The sequence below is a fragment of the Cotesia glomerata genome, linkage group LG9, assembly GCF_020080835.1.
Source record: "Cotesia glomerata isolate CgM1 linkage group LG9, MPM_Cglom_v2.3, whole genome shotgun sequence".
In the NCBI taxonomy this organism is placed as follows: domain Eukaryota; kingdom Metazoa; phylum Arthropoda; class Insecta; order Hymenoptera; family Braconidae; genus Cotesia; species Cotesia glomerata.
In genome coordinates this window covers 5,825,849-5,852,431 of record NC_058166.1, presented here as the reverse complement: position 1 = coordinate 5,852,431, position 26,583 = coordinate 5,825,849, and the positions used below count along the sequence as shown (strand labels likewise).

Below are 26,583 nucleotides of genomic sequence, written 5' to 3'. Positions count from 1 at the left end.
TCTTAGATCCCACACAAATCCCACTGGGGAAAATTTAGAAATTGTATTTTTTTCCGTTGGGTTATCCCTCTTAGGTCCCACACAGGACCCTATTGGGAAAAACTGAATGAAACTTCTCATTTTTGCATTGGGATTTCCCATTTAGGTCCCATGCAGGGCCCTATCGGGAAAAACTGAATAAAAATTTTTATTTTTACGTTGGAATTGCCCGATTGGGGGCTAATTAGGCCCTTATAGGAATTTCCCAATTGGGCGTGCCTCATCGGGACCCAATCAGGTCCAGATGTATACGCTGGGTAATCCCAAAGTAATTTCTAGTCGGGGCTATCCAGAATGCTACTCGTAGCTGTACAGATTGTACCCGTAAGAATACATTTGTTACCACACAGTAGATGGTGCAAAGCAAAAAAACTTTTTTTTCAGTGTACTTATTCTATTTTTAGTTAAAAATGGGTATAATAGTCATCTTGATTTACTTAAACTCAGAAAACAGAAAAATAATTAGGACAGACCGGACCAGGAATCGAACCCGGATCTTTAGGTTGCATGCCTAGGGTTCTTCTAATTCAGCTATCTGAGACATTGTTTATATTACCTTCAGTCACCAACTGATTTTTTATTTAACACAATAACGGAAAAATATTTATTGAAGTATACATTATGTAATTATTTATCAAAAGTTACTTCAACTAATGCATACACTGATAAAAAAATTGACTTGACTCAAGAGCCAAACTCTTGAACCAAGAATTCCATTTTGAAGAAAAATATTTTCTTGAGTCAAGAGAATAAATTCTTGACTCAAGAAAATTTTCTTAGACCAAGAATAATTTCTTAGCTCAAGAATTTATTCTCTTGACTTAAGAATATCATTTTCTTCAAAATGGTATTCTTGGTTCAAGAGTTTGGCTCTTGAGTCAAGTCAATTTTTTTATCAGTGTAGGTCGAGTAACTATATTTTTCTGTATTAACTAAGTTTAGAAAACTGTATTTTTATATTTGTGATGTTGTAATTCAGCTAACTATGCAAATTTCTCTCAGTGTACAATTCATTGATGGTCATTTATAATTTTAATTGAAATTGACAAAAGGGAGTATACGAACAAATAGTCAAAACAGCTTCTGAGGACGTCAAAACGTCGAGATCTAATGAGAAATTGACTTGTGAAAATTTAATTGAAAACACTATTACAGCCGAATTTTTTGAAATTTTCAATGTTTTTAACAAGTTAAAAATAAAAAATAAAATTTTTAATGAATTTCCATAAAATACGAAAAATTGAAAGTGTTTTGAGTTAAATTTCCAAAAATCAATTTTTCATTAGATTTCGACGTTTTGAAGTCGTTAAAAGCTATTTTAGCTAATTCTTCATATATGCCTCATTGGCATTAAAATTTTTTTTTTAAAGCTAAAAAAATTTTTTTTAGTTGTTCAACCAGATTTTTACTTTTCTACATTCACAAGTTGATTGGACAAAAAAAGATTTTTTTATACGCCCTTTTGGCATTAGTAACGCGATATGCTTATAACGTAATACTTTTTACCATATCTGTACCGAAACTTTAAATTCATGCCAAGTATGGTTTGATATGACAACTTTCATGTCAAGCATTATATCGGCATATCATAAAAATTTTTTACAGGTAATAACAGTTATTACAATAGCTGTATCTAGTAAATTTTATATTTGAAACTGTCACTCTTACAAAACCTGTATTTAATGAAATTAATATTTTGATATGAATGAATTAGTATTCATACAACGATTAATTTTCATGTCATACAAATTTTTTTTTATCCCTTATGAATTTGATATGTTAAAAAAATTTTGTAACGAATAGAATAACTAAGCTCGAAATACTATAAAGTAACATATTTTAAATATTATCATAAAATGTCTCGAATAAAAAAAAACATCGAAGAATCTTTCAAATTAAAAATGCAATTATAAAAATGCGTCGAGCGCCTTTGTCGTAAAACAAGTATAGAAGTAACTGGCAGGCGAACCCGACCCTCTGCTATACTTGCACTCTTTTTTTTCGTCCTCTTTCTTTAACCCCTACTGACGAGACTTTAAAAAGCGACGAAAACTACTGGCGTGGATCATACTTATCCCTTTTGAGCACCCTTTACATAAGTCTAGCTGACTGCAACATCAAAAAAAAAAAAATTTTATCGATCTTATACCTCTTTTTCCTTGAGTCTCAATTATCAAACATTTCGAAATATAGGACCCTTAGGAAGGTGATGAATAGTGGTCCTTGGATAAAGGTATAAAAAATTTATCGTATGGAAAAAGAAAAACTGAGAAGGTGTCTACTAAATAATGATGATAACTTGAAATTAAAAGAGTAAATTTTCGGAAAAAAATCCATTTATAATAATTTTAGAATTATTATAGATACTCGAAAAACAATTTTAGGATAATTAGAATCGTGTAATTCGTTATATATGTTTTCATTTATTTTTATCACGACTCCAGTTGAAATTAAGTTTTATTGTTACATGCTCTTCCAAGACTGACGTTTAGAAAATGATATCATATTTTTTTGCACGGGAAAAAATGGTTTCTTTTACGGTCTAACGAATTTCCAAGAAAGGCCGAAATTTTCTCTGATGAAGTAAACATTTTATTAAGGCAAAATTTAGTTTATTTCTGTGTGAAGAATCTTTCATTATAGTGAAAATTTTTCTTCTTAATTTGTTAAAATCAAAAAAGAAAAAAAAGACCGAATTTATTTTATTACAAAGCGAAAACAAAGATATATTGAAGAAGAAAATATTTTGAATCAAGAATATTATTTGATTATCTTGAATAAAGCAAAAAATTCTTGAACCAACTAAGACTATATTGATACCAACAGAACCTTTTTGATCAAAGACAATCAAATTCTTCAGAATGATTTTATTGGTTTAAGGTAGTTGTTGTGGTTAAGGCATACCGTCAGAAAATTCTAAATTTTTGTATACTTATTAAGGACATGATGATACCATTACCCTAAAGATTTGAAATCGATTGATCACCTATAATCCAAGATGAATTCAATTAAAAATTGGATATTTAATATTTATTACATACGCTTTCTGCAGTTCTGTACCAGTTTCTTAGCTATAAAAAAAAAAAAAACTAAATGTCAGAAGCTTTCAAAAAACTGAGAGTCTTTTAAGCTAGTACTACCGTTACCACAAGAGTCAAATCCCAAAACCTAGCCTTATTTGATTAACGTAGTAGATTTCTCTATACTAAATCACGTTGGAGAAAGAGAGACAGAGATAAATTTTGAATGTGCTTTGTTAATAAATATTCTCATATTCTTGGAAAACATACAGATTGTTATTAAATATGTTCTAGATATTATTTTCTCTCGTTGTCTTGATTTTTATAAGAATCTGAACGTCCAGTTTTGTGAAATAAAATAAAGTCTGTAATTCTCCATAAGGATCAATGGTAAAAGCAAAAATATGTAGATATTAGTATCTTTTTTCCAGGACTTGCCATACTTCCAAAAATTTTACTGCTTAATTATGATATTATTAAGTACCAATATGCCAAATTTCATTAAATTCTGAACGTCAATTCTAAAACCGGTAGTACTACATTAATGTATTTGATGTGAGTTTAAAAAAAAATAAAAAAAAATTTTTGACCGTCTAATTATTTATAAATAACGGATTAAAGTTCAACAATTTATGAAAAAGTATATATCTAAGGAGTCGGACAGAAACAATTGTATGGGTAGCGTCTCCACGGGTACAGTCTTGCGTAAAAATTATGGATTACTTAGCTACAAGCTCAGATACTTTTGCGGCGCGTATAATCTCTAATTTGACAATATTGTATCATGACAACTACCTTAAGATTTTTTTTTCATATTCAATTTTTTTATCAGTATTAAATTGTTTAAAAAAGTTTATATTTTCAGTAATGCAAAAATTAATTAAGCAACAGCAAAAGCTTTTGGTATCTGAAAATTAAAAGTAATGAGTAATTTTTGATTTTTGACAATAATTGTTACTTATACTTCTTTAATATTATACGAAACTTTTTTGTCACTTTTATCTTTGAATATATCACAACTTTTTGATTTGTACAGGTTTATTTTTTAATCACCTTCAAATTTTAATGCTTTTTAGGATCTAACATCAAATAGTAATAACATTTTTTTTAAGAGATAGAAGAAAAAAAAATATTGTTAATTATCTCATAATTAGTCAAATATACACTCGGATGATAATTAAGTGTATTACAAAGCTTCAGTTTTATCATATACTTTATTTTAAATTTCACATGTGCAGTGAATGGAAGTATCATCGACTTCAGATCACAATAATAATACTCTAGAATCATTAAAAATCAATGATAATTAAAGGGCTTGACTGTAGAAAAAAAAACATAATACAATGAAAAACAACGAACGGAAACCAGCAGCATTGATTATGTTTTAAAAATAACATTTTTAAAAGTATAATCTTTACCAACTGAAAATTTCTGTGAGAACACCTGAGTAATTATCACTCCTAAACAAAATGTACTTGAGAGAATATTATGAAAATTGCTAACACGGGACACTCTAGAGCATTTAGATGGAAAAAAACTGCTATGAATGCTACAGAATGAAGTCTCGAGGATATTTTTTTTTCTCGACTGCAACAGAGAGTACCGCCCGTAAGTAATGTACAGTCCTACTCCTTCTACAGGATTTTTCCGTGGTCATACTAGTACCATATACTTACATTCTGGGATTACTTTTGTGACTGTTTAGATTCAGGAATAAATTCACACTATCTGTACCAAAACATTGGAATTCCATGATTAGACAATAGACGAGTTTCTTATTCCATTTAGCGTGCATTGAAAAAAAAAATTTTCATTCAAGAATAATATTTATTTAAATATTCGTGATAGTCAATACAAAGAATCCATTAATTTCAGTATCGATTGAATAATCTACAAAGTGCTAAGAAATTCGTATTGACTGGTGCTATTCTAGAATTATTACTTTTCTGTAAACACGATTCACACAAAAAAATCACTAATATTATTTGCATGCTTCTTGCAGGAATTTACAACACCTTTGTTCTGGCTTCTTATCCTTAAATATGATCTTAATCCTACTTCAAATTTTACTTTCTGATACAGTTTTTAGAATCGTTCATGTTTTAATTGTAATAAATAAAAAAATTATTTTGAAACGTTCGTTTTGCTTCAATTTACATTAAATATTTTTTTTGTTCAACTTATCGCAGGTAAACTATATTTTTTTTTGTGATCACGATTACTTTTTACACTCTGTAAGATATGTTAAATCGTTTACTGTAGTTTACTCCATCCGAACAAAAACAGTTTCACTGTAAAAAAATCGCGCCAAGTCCACGTTCATAAGACTATTAAGAAAAACAATTTTTATTTCTTTACAAAAAGATATAAAATTAAAAATTAAAAAATCCAAGTAACCGATATGGTTGTATATGATTTTCAGAAATTAAAAAAAATTTTGTTGTAAATTTAAAAATTAAAAGAAACAATTTTGGAACGTATTTAGTGTGCGTGGTTACGAAATATTTCACTTTTTATCAAATTCCTAAAATCTATCTACTAGGACTTTTAAAAAAAATTGAAGTACACAATGACGCACACCAAGTACGTTCCAAAATTGTTTCTTTTAATTTTTAAATTTACAACAAAAATGTCCAAAAATCATATACAACCATATCGGTTACTTGGATTTTTTAATTTTTTATTTTATATCTTTTTGTAAAGAAATAAAAATTTTTTTTCTTAATACTCTTATGAACGTGGACTTGGCGCGATTTTTTTACAGTGAAACTGTTTTTATTCGGATTTCAGTATTTTTTGTAATTATAATAAAAATTGACAATTTTAATTTAATGCATTTCCGGTGGCAAACTATCCCCTTTAAGCTATAGTTCATGCAAAAGTTATTCTTGCGCTGCCTGGCGTGTGTAATTGCAAGCTGTCAAATATATTTTTTTCACTGTAGTTTTCCATCTATTATAAGATTAGCATGCATCCTTATATTATTTAGTCTCTGGCCGTCCGCTTTTTACATAAGAAAAAAGTTAAAATCTAAAAATCTGGGTCGCTATAGTTTGTGCTGATTATTTTTAATAATTTTAAATGGAAATTATAAAGATAATTGATAATAATCAAGTAATACGCGTAATAAAAAGCATGAACTACTATTATAAAATATCATATAAAAAAAAAATCAAAATAAATTTGAAAAAAAATTTGTAACCTCAAAAAACCGTTCTGCTTACGGTATATACACACTCGGTAGTCTGGATTGAGAACGGAACTTGGCGCCAGACTCTATCGAGTCTGTTGATGCAATGTTAGATTTCTTGAATAACGTTTGTTAAAATAATACATTTGATTTTCGAATAAAATCTGTACGACAAAAATCGTATTTTTTATAGAGATATTTCATTGGGATTCTTAATGGTTACTTATAACGGAATCAAAGATAATGATGTATTTCTATCCCTTGAGACTCACAAATTTTTATATAATATAATGATCTGTCATAAGATCATCGTGTTCAAATATTCAATAGTATACACCTTCAGTCTAATTTTTGTTCACTCATAGATAGTTTCATCAAAATTAGCCAATATAATTGTTTTTGATTTCTTTGAATGTCTTTTAGATCTAGAACCCGATAAAACTCTTTTATTTGTTGCAATTGTATAAAAAAATTTTTTTTTTTTTTCATTTAATTTATTTAGTAGAAGTTAATAGTGCTTCAAAAGAGTTCATTAAAAATTAACATAAATGTTTCTACTGGTGAAAAATATAAAAATAATGCAAGTGTAACTAACTTGTTTTCAGTACAATAGATACGAATGTTATAAAGTAAAAATTTTCGTAATCCTTAAAATTGAGGTCGTACCGAATTTTCTACTCTAACCTACTGAAATACCGGGTGAACATAGCTTTCTCTAAAGTAGCCAGTAGAACAAGATATACAAGTGTAAGATGATCAATATGGATGCAGAAGTATCTCATTAACGTTGCAGCAGAAAAAAATAGCCATGTATCATCGAAATATTTGAAGAAAAATGTTATCAATTATTGATAAATTTTCATCTTATAGATTAAAAATTGATTGAATTTAATTTTGTAATTGTGTTAAATTTTTCGAATGAAAAAAACTGTGTTTGAGTTAATTTAAGCTGAAAATATGAACTATTTGTAGCTGCAGAATTATGTTTACCCTATAAAAGGCTATTGCAGTAGAACTTGGAGAAACCGCTGAGGCTTAGATAGAAGTGTAAATTTATTCTAATGCTTAGATAACTTAATTTCAAAATCACTCAACGAATCCCGATAGTATTTTTAAAATATTTTTTATGATCAAAGAAAGTATTATAGATTATGCATTATATTATATTTTCATATTATCTTATCACGAAATTAATTACTTGACTGGATTTTATTTCTACTTTGCATTATGTAATTTATCACTGAGACCCTATTATCCTTACACTTAACTGGCCACAGTGGGATTACGGTTACTGGCATAGGGGTAATTAGCGAGGGTATAGTATGGAGATAGATACATTTGTATGGTAGCGCGGGCGTTAACGCTATTGCAACTAGTTTTTTCTAGAATGTAATGTTTTTAGTATTTTTGATAGCAATAAGTTTTTTGTTACAGTACCGAAAAAAATAAAAATATATGCTGTATGAATGAACGAATTAAATTGCATTGCATTAGCAGACTATTTCTTAATTTGATATAATTCGTATAGAATAATAACTATTATAGAAATAGACGATAGCGATGATTAATAAAACAATATTTAGCGGGTATGAATTTTAAGACATTATTTTTGAATTCAAAGATTGTGTGATATTGTTATATAAATCAAATTTATAATTATAAAAATTGATTAGTAAATACACAGTAAAAAATTTTTCGTCATTGTGTAAAGTGTAAAAATGTTTGTGTAGAATTTAACATTTTAGTATATTGATTCAACACAATAGAGTGTTGATTCAACACAAATTGTGTAAGAAAAGTCATCAACACAAATTTTTATGTTAAATTTGACGAAAAATTTTTTACTGTGTAGTTACACGAAATTCGCAATATAGAAAAAAATAGTCCAAAGTTTTCACTTGCAAAGCGGTAATTCGAGTAATTAAGTACATCGTTTAAAATTACATTCGAATATATTCTAAGAAAGTTCTTCTTCGAATGGATTGTAATGAGCAATTACATTTTAACGAAAATTTTTTTAAAAATTTTGTATTAAACATGCCTAAACCCGAAAATGCCATTAATAAAATGAAAAAAAAAAAAAATGGTTAAGGCATTATTGCTTATTAGCATCCAAATTAAAATCCTTGTAATAAAAATAATGTGCATAAAATTACTGATCTTGATTAAAAGTGTAGCTGAAAAGGCTATAAGAGTCTTAATATAATATTAATAATTAACTTAGTGCAAATCAGGAACTTCAATTGACTATTTTCCTATACTTAAAGAGAATTTTGAATTTAAAGATATAATAAATTATTTTTTTCTCTACATTATTCTTTGTAAAATAATATGTATAACGATATGTATAGTGTGCGTTTACATATTATATATTGTACATTAAGCACCGCAAAAAGTTCACTTGTCAATACTTACGACTACTAAGAATTACAGTAACATTGTTAATAATTATATCCTTCGAAACTATTTTGTCTTTAAGAAATATTGAACTTAAACAGTTACCGCAAGTTTCATTTTGAGAGGTGCTTATTCTGCCTAAATAGGTGAAAATATTCAACTTGATTTTTTTACTTTATATAATTAACTTAATAAGAAATGCCTTAACTATAATACAACTTAATAAGAAATGAAGAACTGGCAATCAATCAATAAATGATCATTGAGGATCTTAAATATTTTAAATGACTAATGAAGAAGCTTTGAATTATTTAAAAAACAGTATTTTTCGAATCCCAAATGTTTCTGATTCCTCCGATTGCCAAATTAAATAATCGACTAAATTTTGATATCATATTTTTATTTAGAGTAATCGAAATCTTATGATATTGTACGACAGAAAGGGGAGGGTGGAACTCACCAAAAATGTCTTACGTAATTTATAAACAACCCCTTCCTCGAATATTACGTAACCGTATTGATTTTTCACATGTTTCAAACCCGACAAAAAAAAAGTATTGAACTTAATTAATAAAAGGCACCGTAATTATTTTTTCTGAGCTCAGAAGAATTCGCATAATAGCTCATTAGGAAGACAAAAAAAACTTAATTTAGTCCTTGCCTAAAAGGTCATCGATTTATTTTACATCGAATTTTTTAAATAAAAATTTATCTTATTAGAACGTTGTCATTTATCGAGTGGAAAAAGAGCTTTCAAAATGAAAATTGATCAATAATTTAGAGCATACCCACCAACTTTACCAATGTTAATAAAATTTTATTGTAATTAATAATTTTTAAACGTTCCGTTTTTGCCTCGTTCCGTGTAATGGTAGTAGCGTCGAAGTACCATTAATACTATTACCATTATTCAATGAACATCATATACTCGTGGGAGGCAATAAAAATTTCGGTTTGAATGTAATTTTGTTACTTTTTTTATTATCCACATGCATGGGTTTGTGTTATTTATATACATGTCACGGTATTATTATTGTTATATAAAATTGAAACTTCAATAACTCGGTCGGTCTGGGACATGGTTCATTGTTGAATGTTATTGTAAAAAAAAAAAACGAAAAAAGCAATTAAAAAAAAAAAAAAAAAAAAAAACAGAAATGGAAACAAACTGTTGAACAGATTCGATATAGCAGATTGTGTTGGAATAAGCGCATGCTCAACGGTGTTTTCCGGATGCGCGTTGGTCCATTCCGGACTACTCGTATTCAAGTTTGCAGCGAGTAAGCATGTATGTTGTATGTACATTGAAGGCGCGACAGGTTTCCGCGTGCACGTGGTGCAGCAGACAGCCGGTAGATCATAACGTAAGAATTCTAACAATAAAATAGGAGATCAAGTCTTTCAATAGCGTTAATTTCTGTTAAGCAACTACATGTACTGAAAGGTTTTGTAGAAGCAAAAAATAAAACTACCGAACTAATTGCTACCAGCAATTTTACTTGTCTTTAGTTAAATTTATATTTACATGAACATGCCCTTGAAATTTAAAACGTAAAACAAGTAAAAAAGTAATCAAACTTTACAATTGAATCATGTGGTAATTAAACGTGCATATTGTGGCATTATAAGAGCACGTAGAGGAAACAGATAGAAAGAGAAAAAAAAATTCATGATATACCACAAATGGCTGACAAAGGCTTATGTGATAAGAAAATGTTGTGAGCTCGTTTGTCAGTGCCAGTTTCGAATTCACAGTAATGCAGAGATATAGCGTATTATGTTATAAGAAATAAAAAAATAAAAAAAAAAGAAATTAAAAATAAAGAGAGAAAAAACTCAGTAGGAGTGCAATTAATAAGGGAGGGATAAGTAGCGTCGTCGCAGTGACGATTTAAAAGTATACTTTCGTCCATTTTAGTGGCCAAGAGTCGTATATTTAATACTTAAATATCTATACGTTGCGATCGGATGACTCAAGAAAAATTTTAACATTTAAAAAAATATTTTTCTTTTTTATTATTTTTTTTTTTAATTTTATTATTTTCCTTTGTTTGCATAATATTTTTGAAGATGCATTTTATTTTCTTACATACATTACCGAGTATATGTGCATGCACATACGTTCATACGTTTATGTGCATGTACGTTCGTATATGAAACAGCATTTGCTGTAGACTCCCTCATTTTTCTCATTCCCCTCGTCACTCGATTCTCTTCCTACTCTTTACCCTCAGATTCGCCCTTGTGCTTATGAGAATATTCGTTATGACGAAACAACAACTCGAAATAAAATCTTAGTGTATGTACAGAATGAGGACAAGCATCACTGTCGACGAATGGAACTAAACCATTGTTGCTCGTTTATAGGGAGTTAATAATAAAGAAATTACTTATTGGGTATTCTATTTTCATTAGTTTATATTTATAAAAATATCCACTGAAGAAAAATTGAGTTTTCGCAGATAACAATTGTTGACGTAAAAATAGTCACAAGTCAGCTGCTTTTAACTATATGTAGAATATAGATTTTTATATTATATTAATTAAAAGAAATTACAGGACGAGGCAATATTTTTAAAAAGTATAATAATAGATTTATTTGCAAGAAAAATAGTACACAACTGCTTACTAGCCTGGATGGTGTTGGACTGACAAACTACCCCTTACAATTACTTGGGCCTTTAATTTGGGTGTTTTTATTTTTAATTTCGATTTTAATTAAATTTATAAACCAGAACAATGTATCAGAAATGTGACGATATGATTAATTATTTATCTAAATAAAGAAACTTGTCACGCACCTTCGATTTAACTTTTGATCTGATTAATTCGATACATCTTGCTGATGATAATTGAATATATATAGCATGTAAATTCAGCTACACATGTATTATCTATTGATCGGTTTTAATAAGTGTAAACTGACGTCGATGTCGGCAAACAATAAATAAACTGATGAGTGAAAAAAATATTAATTGTATTTGTATTATATTCACAATGAGATACTCGCGATGCCGGAAACACAATACATATGTTAATTATTTTGGAGTAACTTTAAACTTTATTTTAAAAAAAAACACACTTTTTTTTTCGTTAAAAAGTAGCAAAATAAAAAAAAACTAACAAATTTATTATATGTCATTAAAATCATAAGTAATTAAAATAATTATGTCAACAAAGTTCACTGTTTCTAGTCTATTGTATTTAAATGTTTTTTTTTTTTTTAATTAATAAAAAGTTGCTAGTGTTGTTAAGTAAGTTAATTAAAAATTTGAAGATTTGCTTGTTCGCACACAAAAATGTAATTAAATTGAAAATAGTGATTTACCGCCGTCGGATAGAAAAGCGCCAGCGCAAACTCGCAGAACAACGAAAACAAAGAGAACATCGTTGTTAGTCGTCAGCGTGCGCGGATATCATAACCGGGCTGTCTCGAGGGTTCACTTTTATATTAAACAACCTGTTGTGGATATGGTATCAGCGAAAACAAAATACAAAATAGTACATTGACATTAGCCAGCATCATCAGGTAATCGCAGCAGTAAAGCAACACGATTTATACTTTAGATAATATATATTTAAACAAAACGAACTTGAACCATGCACGAACACGAGGACAATGATGACGTTTGTGAGCACTGGTTCGACAAGCGAGAAGCTTCTTATATTTTATTCACTTGGTAGTTTATTTATTTTCGATTAACCTTTCACTGCATCTAAAGTATTTTTAAAGATTTTCAAAATAATTTTTTTTTTTAAATCAATTAATTAATTAATTAATCAATTTTTAATAACTTTAAACACTTTGTCACTGTAGATGTGTATCACCAAAATTACAACAACTTCCTTGCTCTCGTTTTCCACGTTAATCACTTATTTTCCTTGAGTCGTCGAATTATTTAGTGTTTTATTAAATTATTAAATGTGTTAATTATTATTATTATTATTATTATTATTATTATTATTCTCTCGTCTCAAAATAACATTCCTCTTTCTCTATTGTAGGTTTTATTCTGTGAGGATATACTAAAGGAGGCCACAAAGATAAAAAGGGAGAGAGAGAGAAAGAAAAAAAAGAGAGAGAGAGAGGGAGAGTACTCAGGGCTCTCCTGACTGTTACGTCTAGATATGCGTTTGCGAGTTGCGTTGGGTCGCGCTGCGCTCCCGTAACTGTATCCGCGTCCGTCAGCGCAACTTTCGTGCTACAAGCGCCTCCATCTGAGCAACCCCACCACTAGTTACGTTTCCTCGCATCCCGCCAACCACCACCGATATGAGACTCACCACTACACACTTTAATATAACTACTCGTGCGCCCTCCGCCGACGTTGACGTTGTACCAAACTATTCCCAATGCATTTTCGTCCTCATGCACATACACTATCTACAATAATACTACTTCCATCAACGCTTACACCAGTCTTTCAAGTAGTAGACACCAATACTAATAATCGGCTAGCCGGATTCGTTTATACCACTTTCAGTATACAACATTTATTCTATCTTATGCACATACATACTTATATACTTATATATACACTTCCGAATAACAGATATTTGTATTATTGTATTAGTAGAATGCAACGCAGAAATTATCAATAAATTCAATTGAATTTTCAGCTCGAGAGTCTGCCAATCAGGAAAAATTACTTCAAGGTAAAATCAGTAAATCATTTTCTTTATTATAAATAAATCCTTCGTTTTAACCAATTATTTTTTACTAACAATATATTTATTAATTTTCTTCTTCTTTCGTTAAAATATATTTTTGTTTTTAGTTTTGTGCTCTGGTTGATATCATAATGGCACCAATCCGCTGAATAGATATACTTATATGACCATGACACTCTTAATAGAAGACAATTCGTTGCATTGTACTTTTTATATACTAATATGATTAAAAAATTCAACGCATCAACTAAAAATGGAGAAATAGTATCTGCATGCCTGTACTAATGTATTATTCTCATAATTTTTTTTTCCTGCAACATAACTCCATCGGTAATCTTAGAACTCCAACATCAATGCGAAACTGATTAAGTAAATAAATTACTCTGCGCAACAGCTCCACCCAACTTTGAGGTTATATCGATTTCTTCAGAGAATATTGAAGTGTCTAAATTTAAAAAGAACTTATAGTGGACTCATTTTAATAAATATTGCTGTAATCATTTTGTTTTTATTATTATTATTTTAACAATTAGATTTCTGTGGTTTTATCGAAAACTTTGTACTTTATCATGCCAAGGTCGAGGAAATTAAAAATTTTTTCTGATAGTTAACAACTGTTGCGGTCTAGATTTGATTACTCAGAAGTTGACGAAGTAGTTTTAAGAAAAAAATCTTTGACGTAAGGAGCTATTACTACTTTGAATTTCGGTATAATGACGATACAATAATAAGAATTCATATTAAATATTTTTTCATTTTTGATATTAAATTTTATTAATAAATTAATTTTTTAAAATCAAAGATTCTGTGCTTAAGAAATTTTTCTTTAGAAAAAAAAAAATTCACTGAAAAATATGGTTAAAAATTGTTATAATTTATGTTCAATGGTATCATTGTTTTATATTATGTGTTAAATTATAGATATATATCCTCCTAATTTCGTGACTTTGACTTCGTAGAAATTCAAACTTGAGTTTTCCGCGCGTTTAATTCAATTGTTTGCCTAGAAGACTTGCGTGTAAAACCGTTAAATATTTGATGAAGACAATAACTTGTAACATATTTTTGGTCTACATGTACGAACATATACTTTTTTTTCTGTGTATATTTTTCTAGACTAAAACTCCATATGGTCTTTAATGTTATCATACAACGTTTAAAATATAAATTTTAGTCACCAATTTTCTTCACGTAAAAAAATTTTTTGGTTAGTTGCATTTTTTTTGTTTCAAATTTTTCAATTATTGAAATTGATTCATTTACAAAAAGTTTTTGTTAATAGAACATTGAGAGAATCTTGAATCAAGAAAATCATTTTGAAAAGTAGATTAGTAGAAAATTTCTAAGTAGAAAATTTCTTGATTCAAGTAAAATTTACTTAAAATAAAAACGATTTCTTAGTTCAAAAATGTCTCTACTTGATTCAATACAAGAAAATTTTTTGAAATTATTTTCTTGCTTCAAGAATTTACTTATAAAATAAATAATTTTCTTTAGTGTAATAGAAAAATTAGCCGTAAAAATCTTGAAACAGGAAAATCATTTTGAAGAATTTGTCTGCGTCGAATTGTAAGTATAGAGAAGTTCTTAAGCCAATTAAAATTGATTGGTTCTAGAATTTTACAGTTTGATTAATCATTAACCAAATGGTATGTAATCCATTTTGGATCACATATGAAGAAGTATAAATATATTATATATACAATGGGACGCAACTAATAATTAAACTTGACTGAATCACTTGATCATCTTTATATCCAGTTTATATAATAATTGATAATCAAATTCTTCAAAATGATCTTCTCGTTTCAGGATTTTTCTCTTTAATTAAGTTAAGTTTCTTCCCAGCGTCACAATAGATATAATACCATTCATAACTATGTATAAATGAAAAATACTTATTTGCATGTATTTGTGCATATTAAACTTTGCTAACATTCGAATGTAGTGTACAAAAAAAAAGACTTAGAAATTAAATAACTTTTATCGCTTCAAAACAGATAAGGTGAAATATCACTTCAACTAAACCGAATTCGCAAAAATAAAAAATGGCAGTTTAATAGCACTTATAACCCAGAAAAATACTAAGATTAAATACCATAATGGAATGCCTTGCAAGCCCCCTTCCAACTCTAAATGTATCTCACTCGACGCAATAAAGTTACTTTAAAATTAATGTATTTCAGAAAAGAGAACTTAAAGAAGTTTGCGCCATTGGGTTTGTGTGTAGCATAAAACCAATTCCCTATACTTGACATTACATTCTATGGCGGCCTTCTAAACTCTCCCCCTTATTTACTACACATCTAAGCATCAAGCCTTTCTCTTCTTGTTCGAGCGAACCAATGCCTAAGCCACGTCCCGAAAAATGTCCGCCCACGGCGATTGCGGAGGTGGATTTTCGAGGTCTTTTTACACTGTTGCAGTAATATCACGCATTCTCAAATATTTTAGATCCACCATTTTTGTTAAATTATTAAAACTTACTTACACTTTCAAGCTAATGTCTTTTTTTTATTAAATTTTACACTAATAATAACAATAACTAATAACGTTTTGTTACGTATGACTAATAACTCAACATCGACATATTACATCCATATAACAGACACATACATTAAAAATTTATCATTAATGATAATAGATATGTATTGATAATCTTATATATAATAATCATTGATAATGATTGCAATGTGTAGGTAATACTCGTGGTTTGGAACAGTGAATAAAAATTAATGAAAGGTTATTAAGTCGTAACAAAAGAAAGAACAATATGAACGTGATCGAACGACTCTATGGCGAGTTCATGGTATGATATCGTATAGTATAGTGTATAATAGTGAAGTTCTTATTCCGAAACAACATTAAATTGTTTGCAGGACGTGTGTAAGAGAGAAAGACATATTGAATGAGCGTTAGCGGAGGGAAGAAATAGTCTTCATTGGGTATGTGTTTGGTATGCATGTGTTTGGTGAGGCTCGCGTGAGTTGCTCACCCGACTCGACATCCCGCAACACATGTGTGTATGTATACAACTTCTAGTGCGTGTGTCGAAGCCACGTGACGTCTAAATTCAGTCAGCCATTTTGGAGCATGATTCATTTGTTTAGAATGGGTCGGATAGAAGTGGAAGGCGGAGCCTCACAAAATCTTCAGGGGCATTAGAGCGATACAGTTTATAGATTAAACAGAAATATGGTATCCATTGATATACCTATGGCACATACTTATGCTTGATAAATTTTTAAATTCCATCTTGTTTCTTCTGAATTTAAATAGGCAAAAAATTTTAATTGACTAAAAAAAATGTTTAATATTAATAAAATTACTAAACAACCATTTTATTCATGTACAGTCATATTTTTAATACTTATCTATCAAGGAAATATAAAATTATCGTCATGAATTATTTATTCCAAATGATTAAATTATGCAAGTTTCGAAAAGAACAAGTATAATATATAAATATATAATATAAGCAATACGAAATGCATTGGTGACCCAAAGATTAACGATAAAAATATCATCAATTTATTTATTCATCTAGCATATCTAGTATGCGTGCATACGGCGATGCTTGTAACATTTTGGAGTCCGGCTTCGGATTATAAGTTAAAATAATTGAAACGAATTTACTGTCGATTTCAAACGAAACAAAAACTCCAGCTCTCATTGTTTCATGTGTCTCAAGGTCATGCTGAGTAGGTCAACCAATTTACCGGTTATTTTTTGTCGATCTTTTGTTAGCCAGCACTTGCTAAAAAGGCTCGAAGCAAGTGGTATGCTCGTCCCCAAAAAATTGACTTATTCTGTGTTTCATAATTTCCAAGGAACCTCTGACTGCATGGTTGATACTTTCATTGGTATATGCTATACTGCACAAGTAACGACCCCGGCATTCAACGGGTATCCAGCGTGTCGGAAAGGGAACGGACGCCGGCTGCAAAAAGGCCTTGACCGTATATCTCTGCTTATCGTATCAGCCGTGGTGCACTATATACAGCGTCACTGTGCGTCACATATACGCTAAGAACATTTGTTAAAAGACAAACTGCAGTTGTAATCATTAAATTTATTCTTCATTAAATAATATTATATTTAACAAGGAATCTTTGTTGATGCTAATTCTCGACTGGTACTTTTGATTTCAAATTCAAACTGAGAAAATTAATACTATTGAATTTCATTAAACGAAAACAGAATAAGTTGAGAAAATTTTTTTTAAAATGAAGTTACAAGAATTTTATTGTTCAAATTTTTTAAGAAGTATTTGAAGTGGAAAATTTGTTAATTTTACAGTCTACTTTAGAAAAAATAAATTAAAACTCAATAAGAGAAAAAAGGAATCCACGAATTCAATTATATATTATAAGTATTCACAATAAAAATTTTTTCAAGCTTAGACGGTAGAAGGAAGTTCTGGATAGCTGGTCCGCAAGGTCAGACAAGAGTGTTGCATTTCTAAGACAGTAGATGTTTCATGCTCTTGAATTTAAATGTACATAAATGATAAGAAAAGTATTCTTAAAAATCTCTTGCAATAAATTGTTGAGAGAGTAATGTATATGTATCGTGAAAATGAAAAGAAATATATTTTTTTATTTTTTAAATATGTAATAATAGCATTATTTTTTTTATTTTTTTAATATTTAAAAAAAAAGTAGAACAAAAAAAAAAGATTATCTTGCGATTTATGATAAATACAGGAATCTATAAATTTCGAATTAGATAGTTATAAAAAATGTATACTCTAAACCTAACATGATCCATGTGGAAGTATTTCTCTAAAAAAACTGAGAATAATTTTTTATGAGTACGAATAACAGTTCTTAGATGTTTACTTTTTCTTATACAACATCAGAAAAAGTGTCGTGAGAAAAAATTTTAATTTGTCATCAAAATTCAACGTCATTCGAAGATTTCGGACTCTTTCAGAAGAAGTGTTCACACAGGTGACATAAAAACTGCACCACTGGTGATACCAACTTTTTTTTAAATGAAACTTATTCGACGGCTTCTATATTCTCGCCTCGGTTACAGAATTAGACAGTAAATACGCGTAGATAGGAATTTTTGACCGGTATTTCTATTGAACATTCTTTTAATTTTTAATGCACAATTATAGGTTACATATTTTTTTATTTATTTACTATTATTTTAGGAATAATTATGAAAAAACACAAATGTAAACAACATAGATATAACCTGTACTTGGACTGAAAAGTACAGCTAGATTACGCATGCGTTAAAAAGTGATATGAAATTCGACGAAAATTCGACCAAGTTGATGACAGAATCCATACCACAACAATGACAGATCTACTCTGCTCAAACATTCAAGAACTACCATTTTTAAGGAACTTAACACCTTAAATTTAACTCTCCTACAAGACGAAGTTTCAGCGATCATGCGTTCTCTAACGGAGGTTCTCAACACGGAAAAAAAGACTCTGTCAAAATTACAGAAAAAACTGTCAAATTTACAGATTTACCGCTGTCAACCCAAAAATGTTATTTTCACATTGTGAAAACTGTCAATCTAAAACTGTCAATTTTATAGTTTTTCAATGTAATAACGATGACATTAAAAAAATGCGAAATTCACTTAAAAGAAAAAAGTTAAATTTATGTTAAAACAATAATTGAACTTGTTATTTATGAGTACAAATTTTACATTTCGTGAAATTTAAACAATAAACAAAAAAATATTAAAAAAATTAAAGTTTTAACTGAAAAAATTAGGTCATATAAAATAATTGTTTAAATTTGCAAACCATGGAAAGTAAAAACCATTAAGATACATAAATTATTCTTGGTCTAAGAAAATTTTCTTGAGTCAACAATTTATTCTCTTGACTCAAGAAAATCATTTTCTTCAAAATGGAATTCTTGGTTCAAGAGTTTGGCTCTTGAGTCAAGTCAATTTTTTTATCAGTGTAGTATTCCAAATTTTGGTAAACCTACGGTTAAGGTTACTAATGTTACTATCAGTTAGGAACTCCAATGATATGTTCGAATTATAGGTCTTGATTCTGATTTTTATTTTATAGTCGTAATCTTTTACTAATTTGAGAGAAAGAAAGAGAACATCATTTTGAAGAATTAAATAATCTTGAGTGATGCAGAAAAATTTTTGATGCAGTAAAATTTCTTTGAACCAAAAATAATTTCGTAAAACGAATAAAACCACCGAAATAATTTAATTTTTAAGGGGATCCATTTTGCTCTATATTTTAAGATTTTTATTTTTTTAATCAGCGTATCATAGGTACGTGATAAGAAGCTAAGAAAACAAGTAAAACGAGTTAAAAAACTCAAATAATAAATTTTTTTAGGTGCCTGTCATGCCTCATTTTTCGAAATTGTTATTTTTCAACGGATATTACAGCTTATTGATACCAAATACGTGTTGGACTGAAAAAAAATGAAACCAGTGAGAAAAACTATATTATTACAATCATATCCATTCTTAACCTTGGCTATATACATAGATATTTAAAGTTTATAATTAAAGTAGCGATGAAAATAATAACAAATTATTTGAGCTTCCGTTTAATAAAATAGCACAATCCAGTAGTGATGATTGGAAGAAAAAGATTAATGCGTACCAAGCAGCACCGCATCACCTAAATTATCATTATAAAAAATAGAAAAATACTAAAGCGCTTCTGCTATGACAGGTTTCGAAAAATCAAATCTGCATCGTCCTTAACAACATTAAACTAAGTACTGTATACTTACGATTTAAAAATTTTTTTTTTTTCCTAAATTTCAATATTTATAAAAAAATTCCCACAAGTATGCGTAAAACCAATGCTTTATCGATAACGGTAAGTGTAGTTACATTAATAGATTGATAGATTGTTGTCTAAAATGTTTCTATCGACCGACCAGCGATTTAAAACGATTATTCATTTTACCCGCCCTCTCCGTCTTGCCCGTCCGTCCCCTATTGATACCAAATACGTGTTGGACTGAAAAAAAATGAAACCAGTGAGAAAAACTGAGATTATTATTTTTTTCTTTAGCGGTCCATCTTGCCCCCCTACCCTCTATATACATAGATATTTAAACTTTTAGAAATAAATAGCGATGGGGTATGTGTTTTACAAACATTAACAACAAATATAACCTATACAATATTCAGGCGCATGCGTGTAGGGCACGCATAATTTACTCCACTGTGATGTAAAATCTACATCACGGTGATACAATATTTGTATCACCTCAATCCAAAACTAACGCCACTCGTACAATCGGATTTTTACATCATTTGTGGTGCAAATTTTAAATCATCTTTTTTTTTCCGTGTAATTTAAGGAGTGAATAAAACTGTATTCAAACGGATATTTACGATGAATAATGTGGGAATAGTTCAAAATTGTGAAATATAAAAACTATCTATCCTCAATATCTTTAATGGGATCACAAATTTCCAATTTGTTATAATAGTATGTTTGGAATTAAAAGATTTGAGACAGATAAGTGAGATAAATATTTTCACTAAACCTTATTCGTTGATAAAATGTGTAACATTATTTACTAATATTAAATAAATAAGGAATAGAATTAGTAAGGTACACAGGAAAAATAATTTTTCGCACCAAGAAAATTTTGGAAAATATTAAAGTTATTTTGGAGCAAGAACAAATTTTCTTGGTTCAATAAAATTTGAGTTAATTCGATAAATTTAGTATTCCTTAGTATGATTTTAAGCCAAAAAAATTTAAGATGTGTCTATTCACACGCAAAAAAATCTTGACAAATCCACACAGCGTGAATATAAGGGCCTTTACATTCACGCAGCGTGAATTTAATGCCCTTACATTCACGCGGCGTGGATTTATCAGGACTTTTTTACGTATGAATAGAAATGTCCAAAAATTTACCCTCGAATCCAGAATTTTTTCTTTCTGTATAGTTTTTATTAATTTTAGAATTGAATATAAATAACATTGTAAAGGTTATTTGCAACACGGGATCTTTATAAGTACTCAATCTACCACTTTGTCAATGAAAATTATAGGCTATCTTTTGCCACCTGTTAATTGATGTGGGAACTATTGACTTCACTCATTTACTACATAGTTTTTTTCGTGAATGTATTTAAAAATGAAAATTGTATGATACCAAAAACCGGCAAAATCTACAAATTTTTTAGTTCCACAAGCACATTAAAAATTGAAAATAAAAAATTTAAATAAATAAATAAAAATACTTGACTTTGCAAGCAATTTCTAAAATTTTCCGCCATTTACAAGCTCAAAGCTTTCTATTTTACTGATAAAAAAAATGACGATTCAAGAAAAACTTTTCCTTCAAAATGTCATTCTTGTTTTAAGTTATTGAATTCTCTTAACTTCAGAAATTGATTCTTGAATCAAGAAACTTGGTTGTTTTAAAATAAGATGTATACAACTTCGCCCACGAATTTCTTTCTTTTGGATTAAGATAAACGGTAACATTGGTTTAAGATATTACCGACTTGTTCCAACAATGGCGCGACTTTTGAATTAAGATATTATTTTACTTGTTTTTAGCATATAAATTTTTGTATTTTTGCTACTCTCTGTATTAATAAATATTTTTCGGCATATAAAGAAATACAAATTTTTTGACTTCAAAGTTTTTTTCTGACTTAAACTTATAACATTATAAAAAATTAGAAAAACGGTTGACCCTGAAGGCCATCCCTGCAACTTCCTGCTACTTTCGTAATCAAGCTCTCAAAATTGCACTTATTATGTTTTTGAGCTCGAAGAGCTCAAAAATATAATTTTCGTGTAGTTTCGAGCTCTCCGAGCTCAAAAGTCTGATAGAAGTTTAATAAAACACTATTTTTTGAATTTTTAAACCGCAATAACTTTTGAATGAATGAACCTATTTTCACGCAGTTGGCGGTATTCGACGCAGTTTTTCAAATTCTATGATGCATTTTTAAACACAAATTGATAAGACCGGAAGTTTCGGTGTAATTCGAAAAAAATACTTTTTTTTTATTTCTTTCGTCAACGATAACTCACGAACGAATCAACCGATTTTGACCAGATTGGTGGCGATCAACGTGGTTTTTTGATGTTAAGGGCTGATTAGTTTTTGGAATTGATTGGTCGCGCTGTTTGAAAGTCATTAAAAAAACCACATTTGGAAAAATTTTTAACTTCCCGCTAAGAAAATTGAAAATTTTCAAAAGTTGGGAAGTTATTGGTTTCACCCCGTTTTTCGAAAATCGAGTTTTCAACGGATGTTGACGTTTTGGTATCCTAGGAAGCTTCCCTGAATGTTTCCGCGATGATGTCCGTATGTCTGTAGGGGAGCCTGGGGCACGACGGCCTCCCTAAGCCGATTTTTACTTTTTGTGGCTTTTAACCATCAAATTCGTTTATTTTCTATCTATTTCGAATTAATCAATCGAATTTTTGCAAGAAATTGAAAAAAAAAAATTTTTTTTTGGGGCACGACGGCCCCCCCCCCCCCCCAAAAAAAATCAGATGAAAAAAATTTTTTTTCACTGAAAAAATCACCATCAAAATCTAGAAATTCTCCTCCCAGAAAACGTCGTCGAGGGAAAACCACAATTCTAACGAGTATCGAGTATCGCCGAGAACTCAAAGAAAAAAATCAAAATGAAGCAAAAAAAAGCCCTCAGTTAAACAAAATAAATTAGGAAAACGGTTGACTCTAAAGGCCATCCCTGCAAGTTCCCGCTCATTTCATACTTAAGCGTACAAACCTACACTTATTACGTTTTTGAGCTCTTCGAGCTCAAAGATATAATTTTCGTATCATTTTGAGCTCTCCGAGCTCAAAAATCTGCTAGAAGTTGAATAAAACACTATTTTTCGAATTTTTAAACCGCACTAACTTTTGAATGAATTAACCGATTTTTTCGTGGTTGGTGGCATTTAACGCAGTTTTTAAAGCCTCATAAAGAACTTTTAAGTTTATATTGATCGAACAAGGAATTTCAAAGTAATTCCTAAAAAACGCAGCGGTGTTGCGGCAGTGGATAAAAATTTTATTTTTTATAAATCAATTTTTATTTTTACTCGGGAGGTCATAACTTGACGGAAAATGAAAAAAAACAATTTATTTCCTAATTCATGAGAGGGGCCGTTATGCCCCAGGGATCGTCGTGTACCACTCTCCCCTGAATGATTCAATTTTTTAGTTCAATTAAATTTTTTCTAATTCATTTTATCACAAATTTATTACAATTCGAAAAAAAAAAAATTAGAAAAACGGTAGACCCTGAAGGCCATCCGTGCAACTTCCCGCTAATTTTATACCTAAACATACATACAGACATAGTGACAACCTCGCGGGGATAGTCAAGGAAGCTTCCTGTGACCTTCAAACGTCGAGATCTGATGAAAACTCGATTTTTGCAAAACGGGGTGAAAACAATAACTTCCCGATTTTTGAAAATCTTCGATTTTCTTAGCGGGAAGTTAAAAATTGTCACGAAAAAAAATTTTTTCGGCCTATCACATATTGGCTTAAAATATTATAAAACATTATAGAGGTCATAACCTGACGGAAATTGAAAAAAAAATTTTTACCCGATTTTTGAGGAGGGCCGTCGTGCCCCAGGGGGACTTCGTGCCCCAGGTTCCCCTACATACATACAGACATAGACACCATCGCGGGAATAGCCAGGGAAGCTTCCTAGGACCTCAAAACGTCGAGATCTGATGAAAACTCGATTTTCGAAAAACGAAGTAAGAACAATAACTTCCCGATTTTTGAAAATATTTAATTTTCTTAGCGGGAAGTTAAAAATGTTATAAAATATAAACAGTAAAATACAACCTTTTTTTCTCATTTTGAACGAAAAGAATTCAGTTGACTGAAGAACTTTATTTACAATTAAAGTTTCTTTGGTATACCTATGCCTACAATTAAAACCAACTTATAGATACTACTAAGCAGTTTCAGGACCAAGCTTTACTTAGATATGTAGAGGGATATTATTGTACTAAGAAAAAGATCCAATAAAGCGAGAACATATATATTGAAGTTATCTGGGGAAAATGTTTGTGTACAGTAGTAAAACTGTATCTACTTGTTGCTTGTCGATCCTAGAAATTACTCTACCTACTACTATCGGTCTACGATCATTGAAAGAGGTTGAAAAACTCAGAGCACCACAGAGCAAAGGAGCGACGAGGCTAAGAGTAGTGTACTTTCAGCGTCGTTTTTCCTGCTTTTCAATGGCGCCGTGCCAACCACTCTAACGTTCATCTTGACACCTGAAGATTAAAGCTACCGGGGTATATCAAAGAAACTCACACTAAAGTCTACTTGATTTTTTTGCATTATACAATTGTGCCGCATGAATGTTATTGTTATTATAAAATTGTTTCATTTGACATATTCATGTGTTTCATTACGGTCGCAAATAGATTATGTGTGTATTTTTGAAAGTAATTTGTCGTATATCTAATTAATTTTAGGATGCATTAGAATCTTCAACCAAAGAGATTGAATCATAAAAAAAGAAAACTAATTCTTTTTATAATTTTTTATTTCTAGATAGAACGGCTCAACCACTTGCATCTCCTGGTCATTTCTAACTGAAGTCAATATATTTTTTTGTTATACTCGCTCCAAAAGTTCAATTTTTGAGCGCTGGGTGGCGTCCGAAAAGATACTCATTTCTAGAGACTACCATACCGCCTTTTTTCCGCGGCCTAGACCGCAAAGTTTACTTCCCCCTTTTTTTGCCGTACTGTCCTTGTGCAATCGGATGAAATTTAGAACGAAATAAATCAAATTCTAGTGTACTGACCGATGGATTTTGAGTAAATTTTAAACTTAGTTACTATTGAGTAGCGCTAATTCTTTCTCTGCTGCAAAGTAAAAAATTTTTCGCCCTTGTGTAAAGTGTAAAAATGTTTGTGTAGAATTTAACATTTTAGTATGTTGATTCAACACAATAGAGTGTTGATTCAACACAAATTGTGTAAAAAAAGTCATCAACACAAATTTTTGTGTTAAATTTGACGAAAAATTTTTTACTGTGTGGCAATTTATTACGAAGCAGACCTAATTTTAATAAAATAACAACAACGTTATAAATAAATATTAACAAAAAGATAATTAATATAAAATTAAGTTTTTTTGCTCTTGTGAAACTTCATAAAATTTGATTATGTCATTATTTGCCTCCTATCCCTCAAAAATTAAACTTATGGAGCGATAATAATAAAAAATATTGTATGTCATTTGGCCACTAAGTGGTGATTTTGACAACGACGATGTTGCGATATAAGCTTAAGATTCGTGGCGGGAATGTACGAAAACGGGCGAAATTTTAACGTCCGAGGCGAAGCCGAGGACGGAAATTTACGCTCGTTTTCGTACATTCGCGTTACAAACTTTAAAGCGAATGTCAGAAAATCGCCACTTTGCGGCAATATAACATAAATTACTATAATTTAAAAAATTGCTTGACCGAAAGGACTACACAGAAAGTCAAAATTTTTGATTCAAGAGTAAATTTTCTCGACTGAAAAAAAACATAAAGAAAGATTGAACGTTTCTTGAATGAAGTTGTAATTTCTTGAACATAGTCAAACTTTATTGAACCAAAAAATTTGTTTTTGCTCCAAAATAACTTTGGTCTTCCTTAAAATTTTCTTAGCGCAAGCAATTCTTCATTTCTGTGTAGAGATGCAAGACAGAGAACGCGTTTGTCAATTGATCAACTTGATAAATTACTATTGTGTTCATTTTTTATAAATTGTTAATAAATTGATCTAAAAATGACCGAAATTTTTTATGACGATCATTTTACATCGAAATTGTTGTACAAGCTAGATTTGTTTCTAAAAATTTTGGATTTTTGAAGTAATTTTCCTTTAAATGTCTCATGTACCAAACATGGTGACGAATGTAATGATTATTTAATAATAAATGTAGATTCGTATATAAAAAGTATTGTTATAATTTAGATTGTTTTTCGGAAGTTTCACTCGCACTTTGCTCAAACTAAAAAAAAAAAAAAAACAAAAAAAAAAAAAAAAACCAAAATATAATTTTGACTGACCAAAAAAATAGTTAATTAATTATTATTAAGGTAGTTGTCGTGGTTGAGGCATACCGTTAGAGAATTCTAAATTTTTGTACACTTATTAAGGACATGATTATACAATTACCCTAAAAATTTGACGTCGATTGACCACCTATAACCCAAGATGAATTCAATTAAAAATTGGATATTTGATTGCATGCACTGATAAAAAAATTGACTTATGACTCAAG

The 26,583-nt window shown here is 29.7% G+C and overlaps 1 protein-coding gene and 1 long non-coding RNA gene across 6 annotated transcripts in view; one reads left to right on the top strand and one right to left on the bottom strand.

Annotated features, from left to right (window-relative positions):
* The window catches only part of LOC123271993 (mushroom body large-type Kenyon cell-specific protein 1), a 96,162-nt gene that overhangs the window by 63,784 nt on the left and 5,795 nt on the right, over positions 1 to 26,583 (bottom strand). For 2 of the 5 annotated variants that reach the window (XM_044738555.1, XM_044738554.1), the window contains exon 1: positions 11,448 to 11,716. The exons of 1 other annotated variant lie outside the window; for it this stretch is intronic. The gene's annotated coding sequence lies outside the window, so the exon portion shown is untranslated. Of the gene's footprint in view, positions 1 to 11,447; positions 11,717 to 11,974; positions 12,097 to 12,239; positions 12,659 to 26,583 lie in introns of those variants that run through there. 2 more of the 5 variants (XM_044738559.1, XM_044738556.1) reach the window with 2 other exon arrangements.
* LOC123271994 lies at positions 12,045 to 14,049 on the top strand. Its single transcript, XR_006511003.1, has 3 exons — positions 12,045 to 12,175; positions 12,652 to 13,302; positions 13,425 to 14,049. It is a non-coding gene; the product is annotated as an uncharacterized LOC123271994 (long non-coding RNA).